This window comes from Erythrolamprus reginae, chromosome 2, assembly GCF_031021105.1.
Source record: "Erythrolamprus reginae isolate rEryReg1 chromosome 2, rEryReg1.hap1, whole genome shotgun sequence".
NCBI lineage: Eukaryota > Metazoa > Chordata > Lepidosauria > Squamata > Dipsadidae > Erythrolamprus > Erythrolamprus reginae.
In genome coordinates, this window is record NC_091951.1 from 216,457,468 (window position 1) to 216,484,750 (window position 27,283).

Sequence of the window (27,283 nt, forward strand, 5' to 3'; positions counted from 1 at the left end):
GAAGCAGAGAAGCAAATCCTAAGATGGAGTCAGGTTAAGTTTCGTACAGCAAGGCAGATGTTAAAAAGTTCTCAGCAGATAATCCAAAAACGATCGGCAAGTAATCCAAAGACGATCAGCAAGTAATCCAAATAGGTTAATCCAGAAGTAAATAATCCAAAAGAAAGATTGAATAGACTCTTTGTGATCTAATGTTTCAGTTCCTTCTATTTTCCATTTATTTTGTAATTATTGCGTTATTTCATTATTGTAAAAAAGCAACAAGATGAGAAAAAAGGCAGCAAAGCTGTGTTCCTCCGCTGTCAGAATTTAAGCCCGGAACACTATAATTTTAACGATCTAAAAAAAACGAATTCTAATCATCATTGCAGATTTCCTTTAGCAATTTAAATTTTCTATATAGTCATATCAAATTTAAATTATTTTATTAATCCATAGAGTAGGGAAAATATTTTTTAAGTTCCAAAGTTCAAGTTCAAGATGGAAAAAACGAAAGTGAAAAAATTAGATTCGGCTGTTATTTGCGGATGAATCAAAAAAAAAGAAATAACTTTCACCTTCGCCTTATTGAGAAGAAAAAAACTTTCACTTGAAACTTTCGCTGCGATCAAATCTTCTGGTTTTAAACATGAAACAAAAGAGTTTTTTTTACCTTAGGTCTCTTTATCTGTTGTATTCCTTTTCGGTCAGATAAGTTGCAATACTTTCACTTCTTAAACTTTTCTTGCTTCCCGCTGGGTGAGGGGAGAAAGCGCTGGCCGAATCTTCCTAGGCAAGGAAGATCGGTTCTCCCGTCTCCGAAGCTGCGGGGCGAACCGCTGCCTCCGGAGCTTCAGCGACGGCTCCTCGGGCAGAGGGGAGCCCCCTGTTCTGGGATCGGGCCATCCGAGCCCGATCCGATCGTGATTTGTGACCTTCGGAGGGGGTAGAAGGGATCTCGGGGCAAAGCGCTGCCAAAGAGATCCCGCTGCGGTCTCCTCCAGACCGGAAGCCTATCGTCCATCTCCCTCTTTAAACCGGCTTTCTTTGATCCACTATTAAGAAAGGCCAAACTGATCACTACCATCAACGCCTCCTCAAAACCATCAGAGGCGGCCGCAGGGCTGCAGCCAGCGGCCAGGTTGTTTTTAGAGCCTCAGATTCCTTCAAGGCACATACCGTCTTCACAGATTTTCGTGGCAAACGTAAAGCACCCGTGGCAACACCTGGCAGCGGTGCAAGGGCCGACGGTAATGGAGCACAAGTTCTACACCTTCGACCCTGAGGTGGAAGAGCTGCTGCAATTTCCCACTGTGGATCAACCTGTGGCCAGCCTGGTCTCCAATGCGGTGGTACCATCGGAGCTGGCAGATGGATTAAAGCCAGATGATAGAAGATCAGAGAACCTAATCCGCAAGATGCATCAGATGGCATCTTGGGCGCTGAGGGCGACATCGGCAGCCTCGTTCATGAACAGGGCTTGTGTTCTCTGGCTTGAGGAGATGCTAGCAAAGGTCGGTCCTGAAGAAGGATGCCTTAGACAAGACTTGAATAAACTTATACTAGCATCCAAATTCTCCGCGGACGCTACCCTTACAGCAGCCAAGTTTGCTTCTAGGGCAATGGCCACGACTTTATCATCCAGACGCATGCTATGGCTACGTTCTTGGCAGGCGGATGCCAAGTCGAAGTGGCGACTGGCTTCAGCTCCTTTCAAGGGAGGGCAACTATTCGGAGATTCCTTAGATAAAGTCCTTGTGGAAGACAAGGACAAAAAGAAGGTATTGCCGCGGTCCACCCGATGCACGGAAAGACGTCAGAACCCCTTTTGCCGGCAGCCCTTTCGTCAAGGGGGCTACCAGGATCCGAATGTGGCAAACCCTCAATTTCCAAGACCCTATTACCAAGGGGGTTATAACCAAGGAAATTTCAGAGGAGGGTTTAACAGTAGGAGCAGACAGCAGTACCAGCAGTCCAGAAAACACTTCAAATTCAACAATCAGAAGGGGTTTAAGGGACAAAAGTGACTTACGAGGGGATACTCCTATCGGGGGACAGCTTCAAGCCTTCTCCGACACTTGGGGAGATATCACCAGCAACTTGTGGGCACTTGCAGTTGTGTCACAAGGCCTCCGTATCAACTTTCTCAGAGTTCCCCCACAGCGATTTATACAATGCCCAGAATGCCATTGCATTCAAAAGAGGGCACTTCTGATACAAGAGGTACAACACCTAATCGAAATTGGCGCTATAGAACCAGTTCCACCAAGGGAAAGAGGTCAGGGATACTATTCCATAGTCTTTGTGGTGCCAAAAGCCTCTGGGGGGTGCAGGCTAATTCTCAACCTGAAGCAGCTAAACTTATATGTAAGGTACCTGAGATTCAAGATGCACTCCCTACGCATCATCCTCGCCGCCATAAGACAGGGCGATTGGCTGACCTCAATAGACATCAAAGAGGCATACCTCCATGTTCCAGTTCATCCGGAACATCGGAAATACCTCAGGTTCTGCTTCAACAACCATCATTTTCAATACCATGCGATGCCCTTCGGCCTCTCATCCGCACCAAGAACATTCACCAAGCTACTGGACATCTTAACTGCGTCCCTCAGAGCACGTTCAGTCTGTCTTTTAGCATATCTGGACGACATTGTCATCCTCTCCATGGACCCAACACAAGCGCAGGACGATCTTCAACTAACCATCCGGACGCTACAATAACATGGGTTTACAATAAATCTTCCCAAAAGCCACCTGTCACCTACTACGTGCCTACCACATCTGGGCACTACGATAAACACGTGGGAAGGCAAGGTGTACCTGTCAGAGGATCGGGTGTGGAAGATCCGAGCTATGGTCACCCTGCTCAGGCGCAAGAAGACAGTAACTCTGGCCTTTCTGTCTCAAGTGTTGGGAACGTTTGTCTCATGTATAGACATAGTTCCGTGGGCACGTTTCCACACCAGACCCTTGCAATGGTTCCTGTTACCTTTCCAGCGGAACAGGGCCAGTCATTCCAACCATATGGTCACTCCAACCAGGAAAGTCCGACTCTCCCTGCCCTGGTGGCAATCAGGGGCTCTTCTACAAGGTACCCCTTTCCTGAAGCAGGAGGAGATCACCATCACCTCGGATGTGAGTCTCACAGGTTGGGGGGCACATGTCGAAACACAAGTGGCCCAGGGACTCTGGTCACAACAGGACTTGACAGAGGTAAATATAAATTTTCTGGAATTAAAGGCTGTTTTTCTAGCTCTACAGGCCTTCCAATCACTATGTCAGGGGAAACACGTGATGATCCTGACGGACAATGTGGCTACTTGATCCCACATAAACCATCAGGGTGGGACGAGGTCCAACAGATTGATGGATCAGGCAGAGACACTGATGCCGAGCACATATCTGGCGTGGACAACATACAAGCCAACTGGCTCAGCCGGTCGACCATTCATCCATCAGAGTGGAGGCTGAGCACAGAGACTTTCCAAATCATCGTCAACAGATTTGGTATGCCACTGGTGGATATGTTTGCCACCCCACAGAACTCTCAACTACCACGGTTCTATTCCTGCTTCCCCTCTCAGGGAGCAGAGGGTGTCAACTCCCTGAGGTCCAGGTGGCCACAAGGCCTTTTGTATGTGTTTCCACCGATATCCCTCATCTCCAGAGTTATTGCCAAGCTCATCTGGGAACGGGCAGAGGCGCTTTTCGTGGCTCCGTACTGGCCTCGTCGGCCATGGTTTGCCGACCTCATGGACCTGGCGATTTCACCACCTTGGCGCCTCCCGATTCACCAAGTCTCCCTCAGCCAGGGGTCAGTGATCCATCCGGACCCTCAATGGTGGAAACTGACTGTTTGGCACTTGAGGGGGACCGAATGAGGCGTGCCTCATTACCGGACAATGTAGTCACTACTATTCAGGCAGCACGTAGGCCGTCGACTACAAGGATCTACCAAGCCACTTGGGCGGCTTTCTGCCAGTTCTGTGTCGGCATTCAGGTAGACCCGCAGGAATCTTCAGTGGTAACTGTCCTACAATTCTTACAATTTGGTCTTGACAAAGGGCTAGCGCCTAACACATTACGGTGACAAGTTGCAGCTATTTCTACTATACGGAAGTTGGATTTCTGGAAGCCCATCTCATGCCATCCATGGATTAGGGATTTTTTAAAAGGGGTCTCCAATTTGAGACCACCAGTGGTACACAGATTTCCAACGTGGGGCCTACCTTCAGTTCTACAAGCGTTGTCTGCACCAGCCTTTGAGCCGTTGAGACAAATATCATTAAAATTGTCCTGGAAAACAGCCTTTTTGGTGGCTATAACATCGGCCAGGAGGGTGTCAGAGCTAGCAGCCCTCTCGGTCAGACCAGATCTGTGCATGTTCCATCCTAATAGGGTTGTATTGCGACTTGATCTGACATTCCTACCTAAAGTCAACACGCTTTTTCATAGATCAAAAGAGCTAATTGTACCAGACTTTTGTACTCACGGGACACATCCCTCGGAGTTGCGCTGGCACAAGCTGGATGTGCGGCGTGCACTCAAGATATATATAAGAAGAACAGCCTCACATCGCAAAACAGAAGCCTTGTTTGTCTCGTTTAGTCCTTCATCTATGGGATGTAAGGTCTCTTCCCAGGCAATTAGTCGCTGGGTACGTGCTTGTATTGTAAAGGCTTATGAAGCGCAGTCTTTACAGGTACCAAAGGGTATCACTGCCCATTCAACGAGAAGCGCGGCAACATCAGCAGCATGGTCTTCACAGGCTCCTCTGGAGGACATTTGTAGGGCAGCTACGTGGACTAATCCAGATACCTTTATTCGCCACTACAAACTGGATTAATTTGGTTCCACTGAAGCGGCCTTTGGATGGAGGGTACTACAGAGGGTGTGTGAATCAGAGGCGCCCCTGGTCCGGCCGTTGCCCACCCTATCATCTTGAGCTTGGGTATATCCCATGTTGGACTCTCCGCAGCAGTGCATTGGAGAAGGACCGTTGAACTTACCTGAATGGTCTTCTTGATGCACTGCAAGGAGAGTCCAAACCCAACCCGGTCTATTGGCCCAGGGGCTCACTGTTTGTTTCTGGTTATATTGTTGGGTTAATAAATTGTGGTTATTTCACACTACTCCTTTGTTTTTATTGACTGAGGTGGTGGGGCACCGATAGGGTGGAGCTATCTATAATTATTATAATTAACTCAGTCCCTAGCCAATCAGGCTAGAGTATTACCCATGTTGGACTCTCCTCGCAGTGCATCGAGAAGACAGTTCAGGTAAGTTCAATGGTCCATCTACTGAACCTAAATGGCCATAGCTTATGTAATAGTCTTATACATTTTGGGATATGAATATAGCTATGCTTATATATGTCCAGAAGTATTCATGGTTTGCATCCTAATATTTAAAAATCAATCATTTGCTGAATCAGTCAGAATTTTTAAAGATATTTCCTACAACAGAAGTTGAACAATTTGAAAGTCACATCTGACCCTCAAAAGCTTTTGTATTTTACCTTGGCCCAGGGGTGTGCTACTGCCTGAATTGGGGGGGGGACACAGTGGCATAGTGAAAATGGAACTCCACCCCAGAGCACCCAAAGAAAGAAAGAAAATGCAGGGTGCCCTGCATAAGCCATGCCCACAGTGTGTTAGTAAAAATTTTGGTAGCCCTTCACTGTCTTGGCCCCATCTATGTGTGATGTGACCCCTTGCATGACATAAAGGCCTTGACCTCAGAATGCATTCGACTCTCATAAGAACTGATTTACCAGGAAAGCTCCATATTAGAAAATAAACAAGGAGACACAGTTATCAACAATTAATGAAGGATGGTTGCACATGAATGTTTATCATGTTCTTGTCTGATTCATAGAATTTAGGAGTGATGGTAATATGTTTCAGATTTAATCTTATGTGCACTGTTCCTTTTATCTTTTTAAAATCAAAATAACCAATTCAGGAAAACAAAATGGAATAGCTGCACAATGTCTTCTCATGGGTTGGCTATTAAGATATGAGTTCTGTGGAAAATTAATACAAAATGTTCTGTGAATTAAATACAGAAAAGACAAACTACATAATAACTTACAAATATTTTTTAATCAAAGCCACAATTATATTATTATTTTTGCCAAGTAGAGTAAGATAGTGATAATGATGCTACTGCTGAAATTATAACCATGGAAACAGCTAATCTGTAGCATTCATGTTAGCCCAGGAGAGAAAAGCAAATATCAAAATGTGTGCATCTATTGAATACCAATAGCATTTAGATTGATTTTTTTGAGAGGCCACATTTTATTGAGACAATGAACTTAGGGAGCTTTAGAACAGCCATTTCTGGGCAGGCTGTCTCATACTTTATGACTTTCAGATGTGCTTGTGGATAATTATAGTTCGACTCATCGAAAGGGCAACCTTGTTGCATTAGAAATGAACCTCACCTTTTAACATATAAATTTAAATGTAAAAAATAAAAAAAATATTCTTAGAAACCCCCAGTGATGGAGCATCCACAACGTCTGAAAGCTATTGCACTAATTGTCTGCTAAAATAAACTCTTGATCACTGGCTTATCATGAAAATATTTCTGCATCCAGCTACTTGTATTCTGTGAGAAGTCAGCATTCAAGGATGCAAATCTCAGCTCTGCCTTCTTTTCTACACTCTGTTGTCCTTGCTGGCATCCTTCCCTGGAGTCTGCAGAGAGGGGCGGCATATACATCTAATAAATTATTATTATTAATAATTATCCTTGTTTGTTTGTTTATTTCATTTAGTCATTTTGTCAAGCATGTATTAAATAACAGATACAGTAGTCCCTCACCTATCGCTGGTGTTATGTTCCAGAGCTGGCCGCGATAGGTGAAATCCGCGATGGGGAATTTATCGACTGATAGTACTTATTTAAGTATTTATATTGTAATTGTTTGGTAAGTTTTCATTGTTTTAAGTGTTTATAAACCCTTCCCACACAGTATTTATTTTAGATACAGTATTTAAATACAGTATTTACAATTTTAGATATATTTTTTTTAAAAAAAACTTGCCGATCGAGTTCGGCGGGCTGTTTAAATCTGCCGATCGACTTCCTCAGAAAGCCGCGATGAAGTGAAGCCGCAGTAGGTGAAGCGCGGTATAGCGAGGGACTACTGTATAAGTATAAATATGGTTATCAATACACGAAATGGATACAAATAAAAGGAGACATTAAGATAGGGATGGTATGCAAGTTGTGCGTTTATGCACGCCCTTTGCAGACCTCTTAGGAATAGGTTGAGGTCAACAGTAGGTAGCCTAAGACAGTGATGGCGAACCTATGGCATATGTGCCACAGGTGGCACACGGAGCCATATCTGAGGGCATGTGAGGTGTTGCCCTATGTCGGCTCATTTTCGGCCTTCTCTTTGGCCATTTTTGCTCTCTCCACAGTGAAGACAGCCCAACAGGCTAACCTGAAGTTCACTTGTGTGCTTACCCCCAGTTTCCGTTTTGTTGTCAGAGGTCTTCATGAACTTCTTCGGCTTTGGACAGTTGCAGCCAGGCCTCTCACATCTGAGCCCATTTCATCTGCAGCCAGCAAGAGTTTCCTGAAGGCCTCTGAATCTGCTTTGTTATCGGGAACAAGTTTTCCACAGGAAAAAATGTTTTAATAGAACTGCAAACCGCGGCACCTTGCTTCTTGTCCTTGTTACTGTTCCAATAGTCTAATCTTTTGGTTCAGGTACGTTCCAGCTTAATCCAATAAACAGAGTTAAAGCTATAATGTGGCTGGCCAAGGAAAATTAGCTGAGGGGGATAATAGGAAAGAGAACAATTGGAAAACAGGAAAGGCAAAGCTAAAAATGAATTTAACAAGAGGAAAGCTAAAAATGAATTGAATAAGCGAAAATATGTAAGATGTGGTCAGGAAGAATGTAACATCATAGTACCTTAGCCAATGGGGAACAAGGAGGGATGGGGTAGCCAGAACAGAGTTGTATAAAGAAGGGGATATTTTATTTTATTTTATTTTATTATTTTATTTTATTAATTTATTATTTTATTTTATTATTTTTTATTATTTATTATTTATTTTATTTTATTTTATTTTATTTTATTTTATTATTTTATTTTATTTATTTTATTTTATTTTATTTTATTTTATTTCATTTCATTTCATTTTATTTCATTATTGCTTGTCATACAAATATAGTATTGTAGTAACGTAAGTATAAAGTAGAGATAGAAAAGATAAAAAGACATTAGGACAGGGATGGTAGGTATGAAGGTGCACTTATGCATGACTCTTACAGACCTCTTAGAAAAGGGGAGAGGCCTATTGTAGATAATGTAAGGTTGAAGATTTTGGGATTGGGGAGGAAACAACAGAGTCCGGTAGTAAATTCCAGGCATTGACCACTCTATTGCTGAAATCGTATTTTCTGCAGTCTAGTTTGGAGCAATTTACATTTTGTTTGTATCTATTGCGTGCTCTTGTGTTATTGTTGTTAAAGGTGAAATAGTCGCTAACAGGGAGTACATTGTGACGTATGATTTTATGAATAACAGTTAAATCAGAGGCGGAGTAGCTGTAAATTTTCTAAATGTAGTCTAGAGCAGTGATTTTCAACCTTTTTTGAGCCGCGGCACATTTTTTACATTTATAAAATCCTGGGGCACACCACCAACCAAAATGACACAAATCTAATAAATAAATACAGTAATACCTCATGATACGAACTTAATTGGTGCAAGGAGGAGGTTCGTAAGACGAAAGGTTCGTAAGACGAAACATTGTTTCCCATAGGAAATAATTTAAAGTCAATTAATCCGTGCAACCAAAAAAACCCCCCCGCAAAAAACCGGCGTTCGGCGACTGCTGGGAAGCCGCGCGGCTGTTTTAAAAGGTGACAGCCGGCCTGGGGGGCTTCCCAGAACCCCCCCGAACCCTGAACCCGGAAGTTCGGCAAAGGTTCGTGGTTCGGGGGGGTGCTGGGAAGCCCCCCAGGCCGGCTGTGACCTTTTAAAACAGCCGCACGGCTTCCCAGCTGTCTCCCGAAGCCGAACGCCAAACCCGAACTTCCGCGTTCGGCGTTCGGAGACAGCTGGGAAGCCACATGGCTGTTTTAAAAAGTCACAGCCGGCCTGGGGGGATTCCCAGCACCCCCCCGAACCCCAAACCCGGAAGTTCGGCAAAGGTTCGGGGTTCGGGGGGGTGCTGGGAGAGAGGGAAGGACGAAGAGAAGGACGGATCAGGCGGGCGGGGACAGCCACAAGTGGAAGCCTCAGCCCTGGAGCTCCCACTTGCAGAAGCTGCCCCTCCCCCGGCTATTGCCTGCCGCCTTTATTAGCGACGAGAAGTCATGGGCGCGAGGGGGCCGACTTTCAAAGCAACCTTTGTCGGCCTCCCGAGGAGGGTGCCAATAGCGGCGGTGGCGGGTAATAGCCGGGGGGCGGCTTCTGCAAGTGGGAGCTCCAGGGCTGAGGCTTCCACTTGCGGCTGTCCCCGCCCGCCTGATCCGTCCTTCTCTTCGGCTTTCTTGGGGCGCGGCTCCTCCCACAGCGGTGGCTGCAGCGGCACTGGCGATCCGGCCGCTAGCTGCTCCGAGCGCTGTGGGAACGCCCACCCCTCTCACAGTCCCGTCCCGGGCTGTCAGTAAAGGGGCTGCTTCCCATCCCCCTGCCAGCTTGCTCAGAACGTTCAAACTAAGGAAAATCTTCGCCGGCCTCCACAGAGAAGAAAGGAAGAGAGAGAACGAGAGAGAGTTCCCACTTGCAGGAGCCGCCTCACGGCACACCTGACCATGTCTCGCAGCACACTAGTGTGCCGCGGCACACCGGTTGAAAAACACTGGTCTAGAGGAGTAAGGTAATTTGTTGCATGAGGAGGCATGGAGGACTCTTCTTGTGAAGTATTTCTGGACTCCTTCAATTGTATTAATGTCTGTTATGCAGTGTGGATTCCATACAGGTGAGCTGTATTCAAGGATTGGTCTGACAAATGATTTGTATGCTCTGGTTAGTAGATCAGTGTTTCTATAGAAGAAGCTGCATAGAATTAGGTTTGTGACTCTTAGTGCCTTTTTGCAATGCTGTTGTAGTGGGCTCTGGCACTTAGGTCATTGGAAATGAGTACTCCAAGGTCTTTGATTGAGTGAGGGTCCTCTGTGAGTTCAGTTTGTCCAAGTGTGTATTTGTGTTCAGATTCTTTTTACAATGTGTAGGGCAGAGCATTTGTTAGATGAGATTTGGAGTTGCCAGTTGTTAGGCCATTCAGCTACATGGTCAAAGTCCTTTTGAAGAGTAGAAGTATTATCGGAGGTATTAAATAGTTTAACATCATCAGCAAAGAGAACACAATTACTTGTAATATTGTCACAGAGATCATTTATGTAGAGTATAAAGAGAGTGGGTCCTAGGACACTGCCTTGGGGAACGCCACTGTTAACTGGAGTTAACACCTGCCCCGCCCCTCTCACAGTCCCTTCACTGAGAGCACTTTTGTCCCAGGCTGTCAGTGAAGGGGCTGCAGGAGAGGTGGGGCAGGCATTCTTTTCACAGTGGAGGGCGGCGAAGGTGATTTGGAATGTCGGGCACGTGTGTGCACATGCTTCCCATCCCCCTGCCAGCCCACCCGGAACATTCAAAATAAGAAAAACCTTCACCAGCCTCCACAGAGAAGAAAGGAAGAGGGAGAAAGAGAGAACAAGAGAGAGAGCAACAGACAGAGCGAGATAGAGAGAAAGTGAGAAAGAGAGAGAGAGCGAAAGAGGGAAGAGAGAGAGATAGCAAGAGAGAGACAACAAGAGAGAAAGCATGAGAGAGAGAAAGAAAGCAAGAGAGAGAGAGAGAAAGCAAGAGAGAGAGAGAGAAAGCAAGAGAGAGAGAGAGAAAGAAAACAAGAGAGAGAAAGAGAGAGAGAGAAAGAGGGGGAGAGAGAGAGAAAGAGAAAGAAAGCAAGAGAGAGAGCAGAGAGAGAGCAAGAAAGAGAGAGAGAGAGGAAGGGAGTGAGAGAGAGAGAGAGGAAGAAAGCAAGAGACAGAGAAAGAGAGAAGAGTGGAAGGAAGAGAGAGAGAGAAATGATAGAAAAAGGGGGAGAAAAAAGAGAAATGAGAAAATGATTGAGGCAGAAAATGACAGGAAAGAGAGAAACAGAGAGAGAAGTGACTCTTGATTTTAAAGCACATGGTAAAAAGCAGTTAAATAATAACAGAGGGAAAAAACCAGCCCTCACCTGTTTTTGGAAATGGTTCAAGAGTTCACATACAAACACATACACACAGGGGGGAGAGGAGGTAGGGATGGAAAAAGAGAGAAGTGAGAGAGGGAAGGAATGGGAGAAAAAGGGAGGAAGAGGGAGAAATTAGAAACAAATGAGAGAGAACAGGGGGAGAGACAGGAGAGGTACCCAGAAATGAGAACAGTGGTAGAAATTTGAGGAGGGATGATTGATTATTAAATATGGATTGACTATGGAATATTGGTAAAAGATATATATAGGAGTTGTTTAATATTAGGATGTATTAATTTTAAAAATTGGATTAGAATTTTAGAACTATATAGAATTACATAGGTAAAATTAATGGAAGATACATATGATAAATAAGGGGTTTATGATATGTACTGTATGATTTTATAAGTTTGCATTATGAATTTAAAATATACTTGGAAATGTAGAAGATTGATGTAAGTTAATAATAGTAAATGCCAAGTGCCTGAAAATTAATTGAGCTTGGAAATATTGAATGAAATTATAGAAAGGTATAATTTATGGAAATATATTAATTGATGCATTGGTGTTCAGGTAGATTACTAGATTAGTATAATACTATGATAAATATTTAAGAAATGAAAATTTTAAAGCATAGATTTATTAATAGTTGTGTTTTTGGTTTTGCTGGTTGTTTTAGTTTTAATAGTAATAGATTTTGGTTTTGTTTTATTCTTAATTTCTTTTAATAAAAAAGAAGGGATTCCCCCCCTATTTATTTATTTATTTATTTATTTATACTTCTATGCCACCCAGTCCCAAAGGGACTGCCGCTCAGACACTATACTTTTTCGCCCACACTGGAAAAAAAAATAGAGGGAACATTGGTTGGGGTGCGAATAGGAAATGCTGTGTATGAGCCATTAATGTTCTCAAAGACAGAGCTGAAGAAGTTGTTAGAGGTTGGCTTTAATTGTTTCATCGATATACTCTTTGTCATTTGGTCCCATAAGTAGTGGGATGGATCTAGAGTCTTTAGGTTTGTTGTTTACAAAGTTATAGAAGGTACGAGTAGATTTCGTGCATAGGAGGTTTTCTTCTTGTTTGATGTGATAGTTGGTACATTCAGTCTTTATTTGATGACATAAATTTTTATAATGGTTTTTAAAGTTTGCAACATAGCCTGTTTTGTTTTTACACCAAAGTAATCTTTTTTTGGATTGTAGCTTTCTTATTTTTATAGGTAATTTATTTCTCTTGATTTTGGTGTATATTAGAGGTACATGTAATTTTATCACTCTTTGGATTTTGAGCAGAAATATATTAAAATAGTCATCTACAGTGATTCAGCTGGAGAATATTGTGTTCCAATCAAGAGATGAGAGGTGAGATTCTATGTTGTCATAATTGGCCTTTTAAAACTTGAAATTGGTTGTTCCGTTTTTGGGGTTGTTTATGAAAGGATATACGTTTAGGCAAAAGTCGATTATGAGAGGATGTATGTTGAGGCAAAAGTCGATTGTGCTGTGGTCACTGTTAGAAAAGGGTTCTCTTACTTGGAGTCCATAAATTGAGTGTAAACTGTTGCAGAATATGAGGTCCAAGTAGTTGTTGAGTCAGGTGTTGTCAGTAACTAGTTGATTGATTGATTGATTGATTGATTGATTGATTGATTGGTTGGTTGGTTGGTTGGTTGGTTGGTTGATTGATTGATTGATTGATGGGACTTATATGCCACCCCTCTCTGTGGACTTGGAGCAGCTTACAACATTTTGATAAAAAGATACAATATATAAAACATTTCTAAGCCAATTAATAGAATAGTTAATTTAAAATTTATCTGTAACAAATTTGCACTAGTCCTAGACTAGTGATAGTATTGTAAAGGGTTGATTAAATGGGTTCAATTGTGCATTCATTTAGGGACCAGTTAATATGTGGTAGGTTTAGATCGCCAAGAAATATGAGGGGATGTTGGTAAAAGGTTGCCCACATTAGTAGTGAGGTTAACTTGTTCGCATGTGAGATGTCATAGTCAGGGACTCTATAGCATAGGAGGAAGCACAGTGTGGCGTCTGAGTGGTTCACAGATGATAGTTTCAGGGAGATAAAGTTCTTGCTTAACTTGGATTTACTTTAGGTTGAGTGATTTCTTGTAGAAGATTGCAACTCCACCTCCTCTACGGGTTTCGCGATCAGATCGAAAAATATGGTAGTCATTTGTAGTGATAATGGAGTTGGGGAAGGATGCAATTAACCATGTTTCACATATAAAATGATGTCAAATTTGGCAGTTTTTAGTAAGAGAAAGAGTTTGGGGATTTTGTTAGCAATACTTGTTGAGTTTATTAGTTTACATTTAATGTTAGAAGTGGTTGATGATGAGGAAGTAAGGGGCATGGATTCGTAGTCTTGGTTGATTGGGAGTTGGATTTGGTTGGAGATGGGTAGGTAGTTGGGATGGATTTGAGCGATAGTTGTTCGGGGGTTGAGGTTTATGGTGGGTTGTTCTTGGTTGATGGTGAATTGTATGCTGGGATGGTTTTGGATGATGGAGTTTGGAGGGTTGGATGGTGGGATGTGGGTTTTGGTTTTAATGCAGCCAGCTCGGTAGTCGATGTCTTGACATTTTTTGAGTTCTGCATGAAGTTCTCAGGATTGGATTCTTTGCAATATGGATAAGTCCCATTTGCACAAAGATTTTTGGGGTTGGAGTCACTTTGATTAATGGAATTTATAATATTGATGAATTTATGTTTGCCAATTTTGTTTTTGCAGATGGCTGCAGAATTGAGGGGCTGCCAAGCTGTCTCTGTATTTGAATTTGCGGCCATCTCTGGACACTATGATGATTTCATCCGTAGGGAATACTAGTGCAATGATATTGCGGATCTTGTTGATATCAGGTTCATTAGTGATTTCCAGGCCAAATAGGATGACATTGTTACGAGTTTTTTCCCCTTTCAAGATTGTCTTTGATTAGTAAGGATATGTTATTTGGGTGATTGGTGGATTGATGATGGGGTGATTGACGTGGTTGCTTGAATGGTAGAGGTAGTGGATGATGGGTTATTGGTTGAGGTGGAGGTTGTTGATGGGCATAGTTCCCTCTAAGCTGAGCAGTGAGCAATCACTCACTTAAAAATCATCATTAACTCAGAATTTTCCAAACCTGCCCAGAAGCCGAGAGGGAAAGAGTGAGAGGGAAGGAGAGAGAGAGGAAGAGAGAGAAACAGATAGAAAAAAGAGAGGAAGGAAAAGAGAAAGAAAAAGAATGAGAGTAAGGAAGAGAGAAAGAAAATCAAAATCTAGTTTGAAACTAGCTCAACTATTTAAGTGGCATTTTGATATTGATAGAGTTGCCCTATTATGAGCTCACTGTTATAGACACACAGTATTTATTTATTTATTTATTTATTTATTATTTCTGTGCCGCCCAGTCCCGAAGGGACTGCCGCTCAGACACTATACTTTTCCGCCCACCCCCCAAAAAATTAGAGGGAACACTGTTGATGGGTTATTGAATTTCTGTTTGCCTATACTGTGATTTTGTTGTCCAAGGATGTGAAGCATGCTTGTATCCATGCTTCAATATGTGCTTCCATGGACTCAATGTATTCTTTTTGTGAGGATAGGTTTGTTTCGAGGTTGTGAAATTTATTGGACATGGTGATTAGTTCATTTAGCTTGGGTAGACGTTGGGCAAAAATGAATAAAAGTGGGAGCTTTTTCAAGGAAGTTGTTTCTGTTTTTGTTTATTTCCTGGCAGGAGTTGTGGGCATAATTAGAGCGCATTTGGCATTTGTTACATTCTTCTATGTCAAAAGTAGGTTTGTTGCATTTGTAGCAAAAAGTATCTTTGGTAGAGGTATCTTCCATTTAGGGATGTTTATAAGTGGAGTTTTTTTATTTTTTGTTTGGTATGGTTGATGACAGGGGAGTAGAAATCGCTTGGATCAGGGATGAAGAGGATAGGTAAGGCTTTGTCTTCTTTACTCAGTTGATCACTTTTGATTTTCTGAGGCTTGGGGAGGACTTATGCAATCATGGGCAGTTTTCATTGTTCTCTTGGGAGCTACATGGACTTTAAATGGTGGCTGGTTTAGGGATGATTAAGTTTTACAGCTGGGTTTTGGGGTTCTTGTTTATTTATTGGTTAATTAGTTTGTATTAATATGTTTTATTTTGAGTACAGGCACTTCCAGAGTTGTTTAGTGCTTCAGGAAAGTTTTTCAGTTACCAGCTGAATCCCAGGTTAATTAAGACTATTTCCCTAAGTCCGTTTGGAATGCTAATGTTGTTACTGGCTGGGTTCAGCTGAGAATAGGCTTGCTGGCTTTGAGGATTACTGTGAGAATCCCAGGTTATGTGAGATTATTTGAGATTCAAATTAACATCAATCATAGGCATAGCTTACACTTAGTGAAGGACAGAAGTAAAGGCTGGCTTTTAAATTGCAGTTGCGATGGCTGGTTGCTATAAAATCTTGGCTTTTAAAACATACTATACGTTCAGGGGGGCTTTTCCCTTATTTTCTAAACTCTTGGTTGGGTTTATGACTTCCTGCTCTCTGGGCCTCTTTACAACCTGGTTGTCTTGGTGATCTCTGGAATTTTTACAATGCCTCGTGGCTGATGCGAAAGGAAAGTTGCTTTTAAATCTTAAGCATGCGTTACCTAACAATCACTTCAACTTTACTTAAGCAGTTTTTGAGGAAACAAAGTGTTTGTGGAGAGAGGCAAAAACTCTGAGGTTTGTAGATCAAGCAAATAGTTGAAACAGGCAAGAACAATGGCTTTTAAATGTAAACATGCCCCACTTCTTACCCTAGCAGATTAGAGCAATACTTTTTAAAGGCAGTAGCTGGGAAGGAAGTGGGTATGAAAATCCTCTCTGTGAAAATCCTCTCTGGACTAAAAGGATTCAGGCAAGTGTCGTTTGTTTATGGAGGCCATTTCGCAGATGTTTCATGGTTGCCGAAGGCTACAGGGAGGCTACAAGTAGACAGCTGGGCATCTAAGGCTGTGAGGAGGTATCAGCGGCTCTCTATTTCTTTTCCTACTGTGAAAGTCCTCTCCCGTCCCTGTATTTTCTGCTTAAGCATGCTCTTCATGATAGTTTAAGCTTGTTTTATTAACTTAAATGGTCTCTACCTGTCCCACAGGAAAGCTTCAATCATCCCCACTTACCCTTTGATCAGGATAGCTGAATGTAGAGATGGGCTTATAAGGATCCAAAGGTTTTCTTCTTAGCTGAGCTTTGTGGAGGCCTTCTGCTAGAAGTCCTTCAAGGTAGGAGTCTGTGGGCGCTTCTTCAGTAGTTGTTTTAGTATTTTTCGTTGTTTTAAATACTTTGGATATGTCTTTTCCCTACTTTGTTTATCAAGGCCTTTCCACGATGGAACTAGGTGTGTGCCTTTGTCGCCATGAAGACAAGATAAGGGGAGTTCTTCTGCCCTTGGAGGTGAAGATTTTCACACAGAGAAAATATACTGCTCAAAAAATAAAGGGAACATTCAAATAACACATCATTGAATATTTCATTTACCCAACTATTCCTTTTTCCCCCCCAGTTCCGGTGCGAGCGGTGAGTAGATGGAGGATTTGCCGCTCCTCTGAGACAATGGCAAAGATCATCAAAAAATGAATCAATCCAGACCCAACTTGTCTGATTCCTTCTGGCTTTGCAACCCTCCGTGTTTGGGGGATTAAAATCAAATGCTGCTGTGTTGCTTTGTGTGGCGCCAGGGACAATAGCCCCGAGAAATTGCATGGGTGATCAGCTGGGGAGCGGAAAATGGTGGCCGCTCCTGGACACCAAACATTGAGATGGAAAGAAGTGAGCTGGAGAGAAGTGAGTGGGGAACAACCCGGAGAACAAACCGACCCTCTTAGCAAGGCACCAGGAAGTGAGAGTTACTGGTACCGAAGTGACAGAGGTGCGAAGATGACAGAGCGGAGGCCAGCACCGAGGCGGGGATGAATCTGCCTGCTTGTGAGACTGAGGACGCCGAGGGTACAGGCCGGTGGGAGCGGTCGGCTCTCAGCACCGGAGGTCGTTTGCGGAGACTGGAGGAGCTAAGGATACCAGCTAGTAGGTGAAGAACAGTAGCCCAATCCCCTGTACGACACCAGTAAGTAAGAGCTACTGGTGCCGAGGGGGATGGAGACAGATGGCCAGAATGTGCAGGAAGGAGGCTGAGGTGAGTTGGAGCTGCCCCGTGGAGTGGAGCATTGGCTGGGATTGGACTGAAAGAACAGAGCGGCCAGAGTTGGGGGAGAGTGAACAATGGGAACTGAATTGCTGAAGACCATCAAGGCCAGCCAAATTGGGGGTACTAGCTAATGTTAAGATCTTTGCTTTGTCATCGTCCCCCCTCCTCCCCCCCACTTCCATCTTCATTATTCCCTATCAAATACCATTGAAGAACTGTGCCCCTAGTGGAAGATCCTATAACACAACAGACTTAAAGAAGGATTTATAGTAGACACTATTATCATCCTGAACTGGATTGACTGATTGACTGATTAATTTTGAACTATTGATTTAAGAACTGATTTTTATATTAACTGATCTTAATTATATGATTGTCTCAGTTTGATTCATAATTGACTGGTTAACCTTTTTAAATTAATTTTTTAATTCTTATATTTATTTATTTATTTATTTATTTATTACTTAGATTTGTATGCCGCCCCTCTCCGAAGACTCGGGGCGGCTCACAACATGTAAAAAACAAATCATAAGCAATCAGACAGATGTAAAATATTTAAATATTTAAAAAACCCCATATGCTAACAGTCACACACACAGACATACCATGCATAAATTAAACGTGCCCAGGGGGAGATGTTTCAGTTCCCCCATGCCTGACGGCAAAGGTGGGTTTTAAGGAGTTTACGGAAGGCAGGAAGAGTAGGGGCAGTTCTAATCTCCGGGGGGAGTTGGTTCCAGAGGGCCGGGGCCGCCACAGAGAAGGCTCTTCCCCTGGGGCCCGCCAACCGACATTGTTTAGTTGACGGGACCCAGAGAAGGCCCACTCTGTGGGACCTAATCGGTCGCTGGGATTCGTGCGGCAGGAGGCGGTCTCGGAGATATTCTGGTCCGATGCCATGAAGGGCTTTAAAGGTCATAACCAACACTTTGAATTGTGACCGGAAATTGATCGGCAACCAATGCAGACTGCGGAGTGATGGTGAAACATGGGCATACCTAGGTAGGCCCATGACTGCTCTCGCAGCTGCATTTTGCACGATCTGAAGTTTCCGAACACTTTTCAAAGGTAGCCCCATGTAGAGAGCATTACAGTAGTCGAACCTCGAGGTGATGAGGGCATGAGTGACTGTGAGCAATGAGTCCCGGTCCAGATAGGGCCGCAACTGGTGCACCAGGCGAACCTGGGCAAACGCCCCCCCTCGCCACAGCTGAAAGATGTTGTTCTAATGTGAGCTGTGGATCGAGGAGGACGCCCAAGTTGCAGACCCTCTCTGAGGGGGTCAATAATTCCCCCCCCAGGGTGATGGACGGACAGATGGGATTGTCCTTGGGAGGCAGAACCCACAGCCACTCCGTCTTATCCGGGTTGAGCTTGAGTCTGTTGACACCCATCCAGGCCCCAACAGCCTCCAGGCACCGGCACATCACTTCCACCGCTTCGTTGACTGGGCATGGGGTGGAGATGTAAAGCTGGGTATCATCCGCATATTGATGATACCTCACCCCATGTCCTTGGATGATCTCGCCCAGCGGTTTCATGTAGATGTTGAATAGCAGGGGGGAGAGGACCGACCCCTGAGGCACCCCACAAGGGAGAAACCTAGGAGTCGACCTCTGGCCCCCCACTAACACCGACTGCGACCGGCCAGAGAGGTAGGAGGAGAACCACTGAAGGACAGTGCCTCCCACTCCCAACCCCTCCAGCCGGTGCAGAAGGATACCATATACTTTTAAACTAATTTATTGGGGGGTAATTTTAGTGATGGATATTTGGGATTGGATGGAAGGTATGTATGAAATGGATGGAATGAATGATTGGGTTAGCTTGCCTGGCGATGTAGACGCAGGAGGGATGGGAGAACTTATTTCTGGGGTGGAAGAGGGCCAGAACATCCCAGTGCTGCTGGGGAGAGGCAGATATGGTGGGAGACATGGGGCAAGATGTTCCAGGGGAACGAGGGAACGCTATTTGAAAGTGATTCCTTGTTCCGGCCCCATGGACTCAACCCGGGGCCCTGGTGATGAGTGTAATCCGGGACCTGGTCTCAGGCTGCTGCTGCTCAATGCCAGGTTGGTTGTGAACAAGGCTCACCTTATCTGGGATTTAGTCCTGGAGGAGGAGGCCGACCTGGTATGTGTGACTGAAATCTGGCTGGGCCCAGAGGGAGGAGTTCCTCTCTCTGAAATATGCCCAGCTGGGTTTCAGGTATGGCATCAGCCACGACCCCAGGGAAAGGGGGGAGGAGTAGCTATTATAGACAAGGAGACTATTAGCCTACGCAGACTCGCTGCTCCTGAGATTGCGGGCTGTGAGTCCCTCCTTGTGAAGTTGGACCTAGGGGTTCAGGTGGGCCTGTTGCTCGTATACCTGCCTCTCAGCTGCATGTCAACAGCCCTGCCTGTGCTGCTCGAGGAGGTAGCCAGGCTGGCAGTAGAGTTCCCCAGATTCATTGTCTTGGGGGTCATGAATCTGCTGTCACTTGGCGAATCCTCTAAACTGGCACAGGAGTTAATGGCCACTATGACAGCCATGGACCTGACCCAAGTAGTTGAGGGTTGGACTCACAAGTGGGGGCACGCGCCTGACATGATATTTCTCTCAGAGCAGCTGAGTGATGGTCTGAGACTAAGGGGCTTAGATGTGTTGCCTTTGTCATGGTCAGACTATTTCCTGCTGCGGCTCAACTTCAAGGCTCCAATCCTCCCCCACAGGGAGGCGGAACCGACTAAGTGGTTCTGCTCCAGGCGTCTGATGGACCCAGAAGGCTTTCAGAGGGCACTTGGGGTTTTACCGGATTCACTTCTGCACAGTTCAGTGGAGTCTCTTGCTGTGGCCTGGAATAAGGATGCAGCGGAGGCTCTGGACTGGATTGTGCTGTTGCGACCTCTCTCTGGCACTAGACCCTGGAGGGCTCCTTGGTTTACCGAGGAACTCCAGGTGTTGAAATGCCAGAAGAGACGTCTAGAAAAGCGGTGGAGGAAAAGTAAATCTGAATCTGACCAAACACTTGTAAGAGCTCATATTAAGACTTACAAAGTGGCGCTGAAGGCGGCAAGATGTGCGTATCATGCCACATTGATTGCATTAGCAAAATCCTGCCTGGCCACCCTGTTCAGGGTAACCCGCTCCCTTCTTAATCAGGGGGGAATTGGGGAGCCCCTGAAGGGTAGAACCAAGGAGTTTAACTTGTTTTTCGCTGATAAAGTTGCTCAGTTTCGGACGGACCTTGACTCCAACTGGACAGCAGTGTTGATTGACAACAAGTCAGTTGAGGTGACTGGGGCCTATCCTTGTCCATCTGTCTGGGAGGAGTTTGATCTGGTGACACCTGATGAAGTGGACAAGGCCATTGGAGCTGTGAGTTCCACCACCTGTTTCCTGGATCCGTGTCCCTCCTGGTTGGTCTCGCCCAGCAGGGAGGTGACACGGAGCTGGGTCCAGGAGATTGTCAATGCTTCTTTGAGGAAGGGGTCCTTTCCGACTCCCTACAAGGAGGCACTTGTGCGTCCCCTCCTCAAGAAGCCTTCCCTGGACCCAGCCATTCTTAACAACTATCGTCCAGTCTCCAACCTTCCCTTTATGTTGCGAAGGTGGTGGCGCTCCAACTTTAGCAGTCCTCAACAGTCAGGATTCAGGCCCAGCTACAGCACAGAAACTGCTTTGGTCACGCTGATGGATGATCTCTGGCAGGCCTGGGAAAGGGGCTTGTCCTCTGTCCTGGTGCTTCTCGACCTCTCAGCGGCTTTCGATACCATTGACCATGGTATCCTTCTGCGCCGGCTGGAGGGGATGGGAGTGGGGGGCACTGTTTTACAGTGGTTCTCCTCCTACCTCTCCGGTCAGTCGCAGTCGGTCTTAGTGGGGGGTCAGAGGTCAACCTCTAGGTTGCTCCCTTGTGGGGTGCCTCAGGGGTCGGTCCTCTCCCCACTGCTATTCGATATCTACATGAAACCTCTGGGGGAAATCATCCAAGGGCATGGGGTGAGGTATCATCAGTACGCTGAAGATAACCAGCTGTACATCTCCACCCCATGTCCAGTCAGTGAAGCAGTGGAAGTGATGTGCCTGGAGGCCAAACTCAACCCTGACAAGACGGAGTGGCTGTGGGTTTTGCCTCCCAAGGAAATACCATCTGTCCGTCCATCACTTTGGGGGGGGGAATTATTGACCCCCCCCTCAGAGAGGGTCCACAACTTGGGCGTCCTCCTCATTAGAGCACCATCTTTCAGCTGTGGCGAGGAGGGCGTTTGCCCAGGTTCGCCTGGTGCACCAGTTGCGGCCCTATTTGGACCAGGAGTCAATTCTCATAGTCACTCATGCCCTCCTCACCTCAAGATTCGACTATTGCAAAGCTCTCTACATGGGGCTACCTTTGAAGAGTGTTCAGAAACTTCAGATCGTGCAGAATGTGGCCGCGAGAGCAATCGTGGGCCTCACCAAATATGCCCATATCTCAACAACACTCTGCGGCTTGCACTTGCTGTCGATCAATTTCCGATCACAATTCAAAGTCTTGGTTGTGACCTACAAAGCCTTACATGGCATCGGACCAGAATACCCCCGAGACCGCCTTCTGCCGCATGAATCCCAGTGGCCGATTAGGTCCCACAGAGTTGGCCTTCTTTGGGTCCCATTGGCTAAACAATGTCTTCTGGTGGGACCCAGGGGAAGAGCCTTCTCTGTGGCAGCTCCGGCCCTCTGGAACCAACTCCCCCCAGAGATTAGGACTTCCCCCACCCTCCTCACATTTCCTAAGTTATTAAAAGCTCATCTTTGCCACCAGGCATGGGGAAACTAACACACACCCCAATTGTCAAGGCTGGTGTATGGTTTGATTGGTTATGTGATTATTTTATTTTATTATAAGGGTTTTAAATTGTATTTTAAAATTGGATTTGTACACTGTTTATGTTGTTATGAGCTGCCCCGAGTCCTTATTATGATAATGATGATGATGATGTCAGTACAACAGAGAAAATGAGATCACTATGCTGGATTTCGTATTTCATCACCAGTCGGGCGCTTCCCAAGCACCTAGGACTGCGTGATGTAGCGGCGAATTATGTTTGCTGATCCCAGTAAAGCAGCCTTTTGCAATTGACAGATGGAGATTTTGTCAATTCCAATGGTTTTCAAATGTCCGCTGAGATCCTTTGGCACTGTGCCCAGCGTGCCTAGTACCACTGGGACCACTTTCACGGGCTTATGCTAGAGTCGTTGCATCTCGATTTTTAGATCTTCGTATTTCACTAATTTCTCTAGCTGCTTCTCCTCAATTCTGCCACAGCTTTGCCACAGCATCATGTCTATGCTTGTAGTCAGTCTGTGCGATATTTTTGCAGCAGCTGAGTATGTGATCGATTGTTTCATCTGTTGAGTATGTGATTGATTGTTTCATCTGTTTCTTTACAGAGTCTGAACTTTGGATCGTCTGTTGATTTTTCAATTCTGGCTTTGACAGCATTTGTTCTAATGGCCTGTTCTTGTGCCGCCAGTATTAGACCTTCTGTCTCCTTTTTGAGTGTTCCACTTGTAAGCCATGACCAGGTCTTTTCTTTATCCACTTTGCCTTCAATCTTCTCCAAGAGCTGCCCATGCAATGCTTTGTTACGCCAACTGTCCATACGACATTGAGTTACAGTTTTTCTGTACTGGTCCTTAGTTTGCTTCACCTTGAGAAGCTTCCTATTGTTGACCTCCATCAACTCTGACTCTTTGCTCTCCCTCACATAGCTAATGCATGCTTCTCCTCTTCCACTGTCTGCTTCACTTGCAAAAGTCCTCTGCCGCCTATTTTCCTTGGTAACTACAGCCTGTCAACATCACTGCGGGGGTGTAGTGCATGATGGATCATCATTAATTTTCTGGTTTTCCTGTCCAGGTTGTCCAGCTCTGCTTGAGTCCAGTTCACTGTGCCAGCTGTGTATCTAATGACAAGTATGACCCACATATTTATAGCCTTGATAGTGATGCCACCATTCAGTTTGCTCTTCAAAATTTTTCTGGTCCTCTGGATGTACAGTTTTTGCATGGCCATGCTTGATATTATTCAGTTGCAAGATGCACAAGTATCTGTAGGCTTCTAGCTGGTGGCACTTGATGGTTTGACCATTTGGCATTTCAATGCCCTCACTTTCAGTGATTTCCCCCTTTTTCAGTGCCACTGTGGCACATTTATCCAGGCCAAATTCCATGCTGATGTCATTGCTAAAGATTCGCACAGTGTTGGTTAGTGACTGTATCTCAGTTTCTGATTTTCCATACAACTTCAGGTCATCCATATACAGCAGGTGTGAAATTTTTGGTGAATTCCTAGCAGTTTGGTAGCCTAGGTTTGTTTTCTGTAGGATGAGTGAGAGCGGGATTATAGCGATGATGAATAGCAATGGGGACAAAGAGTCCCCCTGGAAGATGCCCCCTCTGATGTTGATCAGTCCATAGCTTTCATTCCCAACAAAAAGCTCAGTCTTCCAATATTTCATCGCCTTTTCTATGAATTTCCTGATGTTTTCATTGACTCCAATGACTTCCAGGCATTTTATGATCCAGCTGTGTGGCAATGAGTCAAAGGCTTTCTTGTAGTCAATCCAGATCACGTATAGGTTTGTTTTCCTGTTCTTACAGTTCTCCGAAATCATTTTATCAATTAGGAGCTGGTCTTTTGTACCTCTACTTCGTCTTTTATTGCCCTTTTGCTCCACTGGCATGATGTCATTCTCCACTGCACTGCTCAGAGAGTACAATGTGGTTATTCTTCAGCCTCATTGGCAGGGACTGAGTTAAAAATTAACATATTTATTATGTCCCGCCCACCACTGCCTTGTCAGGTCAGTCTTAAAAACTCATAGTGTAGGGACTGTGAGTTTCTTCTCCAGAGAGAATAAAGGAAATATTGTCTTATTTTTCTCTTTTAACTATTCTTTCTTCTTTATTTATAGGAAGAAGAGGAATTCCTCCAGGAAGACTGAGAACCACTGCCCTCCGGGGTATTGTTCTCCACCACTTCAATCCCTGAGAGGCCTCTGCTCTCCGGAGTATTGCCTTGAAGACAGGGATCGTTACTCTTGGGTCCCTGACGTCCGCGATCAGCCCCCCCACCCACCGCTGCTGCCGCCGCTGCCAAAGTGCTCCTGACCAGAAGGAAGCAAACAACAATTTCTTTACTCCTTTATTCCTGGAACCTCGGCAGCTGTTAGGCGGCTCAACCGGGGCTATATATATCTCCATGATGACGCGGCTGACAATCGGGGGAGCGGCAAATACAAGGACCAAGGTGGAGAACCTCTGCGAGGATTTCTAGCCGCCCAAGGTTCTGCCCGCCATTTTGGGGGCAGCGACTGAGTCCTTTGGCAGTTTCGAGGCTCTGGATGCCTCTGCCATTTTGGGGACCAAATTTCCCGTCTCTCTGCATGATGTCATTGGAAACAATTTGGGGGAATGAGTAAGCTAATTCTTACGATAGCCGCCATGTTGGAAAGGGGAGTGTCACCATGACATTATAAGTCCTTGCCCAGTTCTCAGTCAATCGTAGGAGCAGAATTGATGACATGTTCCTTAGGGGACAGATTGCATTCATTTTGACATTTTGGCTTACTGCATGTGCCACGGCTGTTCTTCGCATAAGAATTCTGTGAGTGTTATTTCACCCCACGATGTCTCAGCAACAGAGTAACCCTAGTGAGCCAACTGCCCCGGCAGTAGCCAAGGGAAAGGAGAAGGGCCATAGCTCCAAACCTAAGGGGAAAAGCTCTCAATCCTCTGCAGCCTTAAAAGAAGCAGAGAAAAAGATCAGAGCCCTTGAGGCCCAACTAGAGTTGTCCAGACCGAGATAGGGGCCTAGTCCAACAACCAGTTCTATTCCACCTCACCAGCAGAGTCAATTAACTACATCGGTTGCCTTTGAAGGACCCTCCCTGCCTACAGTAGGGGATCTCTCCCCTGACCACCCTTTGACTGCTCCTATACCATCTGAGGGCATACAAAGACCTGAGTGGACTAGACCACCGGCCCAATCATGGTCTCAATCATCTCAACCTGCAGCAGCTACCTTTACTCCAACTGCAGCAGGCCTTAGGGGTCCCATGGACAATTGGAAGACCATGTCGCCATTATTACAAGATATGATAGCATCTGCATATTCACAAGGCATCGCGGTTGGTGCCCAACAGTGCCCATCTCCATTACCACCTCATGCCAGTAAGCAGGACCTTTGGGCAGCCCCCACTCCTGTCCCATCCGTGCATGATTCCTTTCAGGAGAACCATGGCCAAAGAGAGATGCCCACTGATCCAGATGAGGAACTATCTGAGGATGAGGCCAACCTGCCTGACCAGCCCTCCTTGGCTGGACTTTTCAAACCATCTCTCTATAGAGTACTATTAAATAAGGCTAAGACCACATTGATTCTAGATAACACAGAGAAACCAGCAGGCCAAGAGGTGGGCATCATGCCAGCGGCCAGACTTATTAATGAGCCTCAGAAGAAGTCAGAGCCCATTCCTTCTGTGCCTATTTTTGCTGAAAATATTAAGAGGCCTTGGCAACAGCCTGCAGCAGCTTTGGGGCCCTCAGCATTAGACAAGAAGTTCTATTCCTTTGATCCAGAGGTAGAGGATCTGCTTCAGTACCCCTCGGTAGGCACTCCGGTCACAGCACTGATTTCTAATGCAGTAGTACCGTCAGACATGGCTGACGGTTTGAAACCTGACAATAGAAAGGCAGAGAATTTCATCAGGAAGATGCATCAACTATCCGCCTGGTCCTTAAGGGCAGCATCAGCTGCATCCTTTTTTAATAGGGCCGCAATCCTGTGGCTACAGGATATCCTTCCTAGACTGGGTCCACAGGACACGCGGCTTCGCCAAGACATCAACAAACTCATGGCCACCACTGAGTTCTCTGTGGACGCCACTTTAGCAGCAGCAAGATTTTCATCCCGGGCAATGGCAACCAATCTCTCTGCTAGGCATTTACTGTGGCTTCGTTCATGGCAGGCAGACACCAAATCGAAATGGCACCTGGCCATTCATCCTTACCAGGGGGCTAAACTCTTTGGGGAGTCCTTAGATTCAGTTCTAATCGAGGATAAGGATAAGAAGAAGGTCTTACCTAGGACAGCTAGGAGACAGGAAAGACGGGGAACTCTATACTTTTGAAGGCAGCCCTTTCGATCAGATCCCCCCACGGGCCAGGGCCTACGGACAAGGGGCCTATGCCCAACCAGCTTATAGGTTGGAACGAGTGAACTATGGGGACAAAAGTTGCCAATTCCAACAACCCTGCAGATCCTTTAGGGGTGGTAACAGGGGGGGATACCGCAGACAAAAGTGACTCCTTTCATGAGATTCCCATTGGTGGCCGCCTGCAATTCTTCACCGAATTTTGGGGAACTATATCCACCGACACATGGGCCTTGGAGACAGTGGGACAAGACCTACGAATCAACTTCTTACAAGCCCCACCAAACAGATTCATCCAATGCCCAGCACAGACACATCCTCAAAAGCAGGCTCTGGTTTTCCAAGAGGTCCAACATCTTTTGGATATTGGGGCAATAGAACCAGTGCCTACATCGCAGAGGGGACAAGGGTTCTACTCCATAGTCTTCGTAGTTCCCAAGACATCCAGCAGATGCCGATTAATACTCAACCTCAGACAATTAAACATCTACATCCAATATCAGAGGTTCAAGATGCATTCTTTACACACCATCCTAGCATCTATCCGCCATCAGGACTGGATGACCTCCATCGACCTCAAGGAGGCGTATCTACACGTATCAGTCCATCCAGAGCATCGACGATTCCTACGTTTCTGCATCCAAGACCAGCACTGTTACCAAACTCTTAGACATGCTAACAGCAGATCTCAGGACGCGCTCTATACGCC